A 6,000-nucleotide genomic window follows, 5' to 3' on the forward strand; every position below is an offset into this window, starting at 1 on the left:
AAACGGGACGATTTCAACTTCCCAATTACTAGTATCAATTTCCCATTTCTAAGTAATAACATACACTCTGTCCATTCGTATGCATGGTGTCTACATATCTCAATTGATACGTTATTCTCGTTCATGTTCACACTATATGGACTTCATTATATAGGAGTGTGTTCCTAACGCAGAAACTGCTCCAACAAAGTTATGAAGAAGACAGATTAGAATTGACACTCCGTATATTTTACGGACACCAACACAAATTGGTTGATCCATACGATGTGCCTTTTTCATAACTAACTAAGGATATTTTTATCCCGTGTTAGATTGTGGTTTGTCTTTTAGTCGTCTGATCTTTTGATTACCGAACGTGACTTATTCCCGATTGTGACTGTTTTTCTGAGTGTGAATTCGAATTGCTATAAGACGTGTCACGGTTTTTTTTCCATTCCCAAATTCATTTATTCAGTTTGATGTCATATGTCTTAACGTTTGTAGTTGTAAATCTTATTTTTTTGGTGGTATTCTTTCGCCGTATTTGGCACAACTTTTTGGAATTTTGGGTCCTCAATGCTCTTCAACTTTGTATTTGTTTGGCATTTTAATTGTTTTGATCTGAGCGTCACTGGTGATTCTTATGTAGACGAAACGCGCGTATTAAATTATAATCCTGGTACCTTTGATAACTATTGTGGTAAAGATAATTAATCATCCAGCTCATTTATTAGATTTTAGTTGGGTCAACTAAATTTCTACGATATATTTGGTTTACAGTTTGATTCAGAAGAAACACCGATATAGCTAGATAATATAATTAATTAACTAATTACTACCACAATTTGATATTAATAAGTATTTTAGTTTTCATAGTTATTAATGAATGTGTTATCAGTCTTACAAATCTAATCTCGAATTATATCCTTATTATATCTTATATTTGGGAAATCTATTAAGAAACTCAAATGTCACGTGGCTAACTCGGCTTATTTGCTGGTTTAAGTTGTTTTATGTAATGTATCTGTTTTTAATCTGAAATTAGTCACTACGTCGGTTTTATCATGTATGTCTATTATATTATAATTTTATAGAGTTTGCTGTTTGCAAAATGTGAATTATTCTAAATAATAAGGATGTCCTTATCCCAGGCAGAAAACCTTAGCCGTATTAGTCCCAACATTTTGAAACTTTTGGTCCTCAGTGCTCCTCAGTTTTGTACTTGTTTTGGCCTTCGGACTTTTTTCATAAGCGTCACTGGTTGGTCTTGTATGGACGAAGCAAGCGTCTGGCAATCAATTTTAAACCTGATACATTTTGTTAGCTATTATTCGTGTGTTTATTTGTCCTATTTTTTCTCCCATTTATTTATATTGTAGTCCTGTAGTCTTGAATGTCCGAGTCCGTGTTTTAACATTGCAATTCAAGCGGGAGGTTCGGCATGCCAATTAAATCAGGTTCCACCATTGTTTTCTTTAAATGTCCTGTACCAGGTCAAACAAATATCCATTCTTATATTTTAGTTCGTTTCTGTGTGTGTTACATTTCAATATTGTGTTTCTGTTGTGTCGTAATTCTCCTCTTATATTTGATGCGTTTCACTCAGTTTTAATTTGTAATCCGGGTTTGTTTGTTTTTATCTCAACCGGTTTATGAATTTTGAACAGCAGTATACTACTGTTGCCTTTATTTATAATTGTATGGTACTTATACCCGAACGGTACCCGTCTATGTGTTATAACTTTTTAGGAATAAATTACAAAAAACTTAAAACACAACAAATTATCATTAAAATAGGATCTACAACATAGTCAACATCATATCTGACTTTATATATTGAAAAGAAACTAAGCAAAATTATAATAATACATAAATCAACAAGAGAAAACTAGGAGTTACTCCCATTACAGCTCCAAACCTCAATTAAACTGATTGAAAGATTATGTCTTCACCATATCCAAATCAAGCACAACCTAAGTTGGTCTGTTTGATGTGTACCGAGTGAGAAAACATGGTTTATTTATTAGTTGGAAATGCAGCTTTGAACTAGCTTTCAGTAGCTGCGAGTACTCGTGGTTCGATAATTTGTGTTTTATCTTATTTTTTAGTGTGCTGAGTTGTCTGCTTTATTTTATTATTGAGATAGTCTGATCAAATGATATATTTTGCTGTGATCTGAAGAAACTGTTTTTAACAACTGCTTATATCTCATCATGATAGGTTTTGGACTGGATTACTGCATGAGAATTAGCCAAATATATGTACATAAAAAACGTGTAACTGAATACTGAACTCCAAGGCAAATTCATATAACTTTATGATGATGCTAACCTACTTCATGAGAATCTTAATTTTAACAAATACGGACGTCAACCTTTGATTTTTCTGTTGCATTTTGATTTATAAAAAGGTTCGATTGTAAAATGAAAGATCGAAATCGTCAATGTTTTACCTACAAAACTTCTAGATAAACGGAAGCGCGATTAACGCCGAGGATTTTACAGGCAAACATTTACCTTTTGACTTATATTATACCTTATTAGTGGTTAAAGAATGTTAAATAATGATGGTTAAAAAGTTTGATTTAAAAATGATTAAAATACTCAAGGCTTTTCTAACTCAGGAATAGATTATCTTAGCTGTTTTGGGCTTGTAGGAATATTTGGTCCTCATTGCTCTTCAACGTCGTACTTTAATTGGCTTTTTTAACTTTCTTTTATTCGGGCGTCGCTGAGGAGTCTTTTTTAAACACCGGTAAACCAGGCTTAATCCACCATTTTCTACATTTGAAAATGCCTGTACCAAGTCAGGAATATGACAGTTCTTGTCCATTCGTTTTTGATGCGTTTTGTTATTTGATTTTGTCATGTGATTATGGACTTTCCGAATCGATTTTCCTCTAAGTTCAGTATTTTTGTGATTTTACTTTTTATATTACTATTGCCTTTATTTACAGTACCAGAATCAGCCCGTATTCTGTTATTGCTTACGCATATTTCTACGTATTAAAACAGTGGTCCTGGCAATACATATTATTATCTAAACCTTTGTGGGACTTTTCTATTTTCAACTGCTCTAGATCTCTGAACGTTTTCAAAGTATTTGTGGTGTTTTCACCAACATAATGTTGTAGATTGTCTTCAAATAACTGTAGTTCTACAACTGTTTGATCTTGCAAAATATCTATCGTGGATAGTTGTCACATAAATATCTCGATTATCATTCAACATTTCATCAAGATTAGAATTCTGCTTTAAAAACGAGTCATGTTTTTTTTTCAAATCAGTTGATTAGCGCATAACTTTGAAGTCCGCATAATTTGGAAAGTCTTATTAACCTGGAAAGAAGGGACACAAGTTTCAAGTAAAACCTTGCTTATTTAACTGCAATTGCTAGTGAAACTTTTGCAAGAAGCTTTACTAGTCCAGAGCACATGGGCTTACCAACAGGTATTTTTAAACTTTCATTTTCATGTTGTCCATCTACTTAAAAATTGTATGTGGATAGATCAGTCAGTGGCTTCATATAGGAACTTCTTAGGAAGAAAGATAAGAAGTTAGCAATATCCTTTATAGCTACTTTCCGCTATATAGATGATGTTCTTTCACTAAATAATTCAAAATTTAGTGACTATGTGGAACGGATCTATCCCATTGAATTAGAGATAAAGGATACTACAGATACAGTCAAGTCGGCTTCATATCTTAACTTACATCTAGAAATTGACAATGAGGGTCGATTGAAAACAAAACTTTACGACAAAAGAGATGATTTCAGCTTTCCAATTGTGAACTTTCCATTCCTAAGTAGCAACATTCCAGCAGCACCTGCATACGGGGTATATATCTCCCAATTGATACCATATTCCCTTGCTTGCATTTCCTATCCTGATTTTCTTGATAGAGGGTTTCTTCTCACAAGGAATCTATTAAACCAAGAGTTCCAAATGGTGAAGTTGAAATCATCCCTTCGTAAATTTTACGGACGCCACCACGAGTTGGTTGTCCGTTATGGAATAACCGTTTCAAAAATGATATCGGATATTTTCCTTACGTCGTAACTACAATCCCCTTCCCTTTCGTGAAAGTGACCTACCGAGTTAGACTATTTACCGGATTTGTTATCACATAAGCAACACGACGGGTGCCACATGTGGAGCAGGATCTGCTTACCCTTCCGGAGCACCTGAGATCACCCCTAGTTTTTGGTGGGGTTCGTGTTGTTTATTCTTTAGTTTTCTATGTTGTGTCATGTGAAGTATTGTTTGTCTTTTTGTCTTTTTCTTTTTTTGCCATGGCGTTGTCAGTTTGTTTCAGAATAATGAGTTTGACTGTCCCTTTGGTAACTTTCATCCCTCTTTTACGCGATTTTGGATCCTGCTCGTTTTTGGGTACTTCACATCTTACATATGTGTCACAAACAAACATTGAGGGAAACGCGTCAACTATAACAGTAAACTGTGCAGTACCTTGTCCTTGCATCTCTATCCATAAGTCAGAATTCATAGTTTAAAATTTGACGATAAGGTACGTTGAGCACCACTTAAAATCAATGCATCAAATATAAAACCAATAGGAACATCTATCTGTTACTTGGTTGCGTTGCAGACCGTTCGATTATGAAACAAGCATAATTATAAATATAGTTATCATTGCTGTCAAGTGGAATTCAGTAGCAGATCCAGTTATATAAAAGATGTGTTGTCAATCATGTCAAATGCATTTGCTTGAAGTAATTAGGGTGTTCCACGTACACGTATGTTCTTAAACAAAGCAAAGATATGATTTTCAGTTACAGAAACAATTTGATAATTCTCTGAAATTTTAAAAACTTTCCCTCGTTATAATAATTATTTTCTGTTTTATTGCTCAACTCTCCGCCTTACTAAATCCATATAAATACGTATGCAGGAGTTTAGGCAAAGCGATTATCTTTTAACAGAAGTCTAGCATTAACATATGTTTGTATGTTAACTTAATTGTTTAATTCACCAGGGATCTTCCAAGGGACAACCATGTGTTCCTATTGCTGCTCTTTCCAAGCAATTGGTATAAAAGTAAAATCACAAAATTTTTGAACTTCCTTCTTCCTAGTTTTATCTTTAGGATGATCGTGTTTCTATCAATATGATTTTGAATATCTAGATGCACATTTACGTCTTTTATCTTTTGCATGATCATTGTCTCAATCGTTTTATGTTTTTGAATATCCATATGCAGATCCCCCCTTCGTATGATTATTGAGAAATTTCTCTTGATATCTTGTAACTCTAGATGTTTTAATTTACATGCAACGTATCGGGGGAAAATGTTATTTATTCTTTACTTGCAATTACGTACAAGAACTTGTGATTATCCACATTCACTCAGATTTCATACCTCGCTTCCAAAGACTCTTTTAAAGTTACATCCGTGTTCATAAACCTTGTACCTTTGATAACTATTCATAGAATTAACAACATATTAAATCTGTTTTGTTTCAATCAAATTTAACTTGATTAACATTATTTAATGTTTGCTAGAACAACCTGAAAGAGCTAACCCGGCTAGAAAGATAATAGGTAGAGGTAAACTTATTTTCTGCTGCCTTGGTAATTAGAAATTAAATAGTGAGAAATGGGTGTTGGCCATTGGTGTAGAAATAGCGAGAAATGGGTGTTGGCCATTGGTGTAGAAATAGCGAGAAATGGGTGTTGGCCATTGGTGTATAAATAGCGAGAAATAGGTGTTGGCCATTGGTGTAGAAATAGCGAGAAATTTAGAGAAAACTCTCTTAGGCAAGCAATATTTTCTGTGCCAAATTAAGCAAGGGGTGTTCTTCATTCATACTATTTCGAAAATTCCGGAACCGTTGAGTACCCTTAAAAAATGCCATTTTTCTAGCAAAAAAACTGCGGCACCATTGCAATTACACCCAAAGGTGTTGATAATTCAAAATTCGATTTTTTTTCAATGGATCTTTGATAGTGAAAAGGCAGGACCAAATAAGGCTACCATTGTCGCCTATGTAAATAATTACTTC

Source organism: Mytilus trossulus, chromosome 1, assembly GCF_036588685.1.
Source record: "Mytilus trossulus isolate FHL-02 chromosome 1, PNRI_Mtr1.1.1.hap1, whole genome shotgun sequence".
In the NCBI taxonomy this organism is placed as follows: Eukaryota; Metazoa; Mollusca; class Bivalvia; order Mytilida; family Mytilidae; genus Mytilus; species Mytilus trossulus.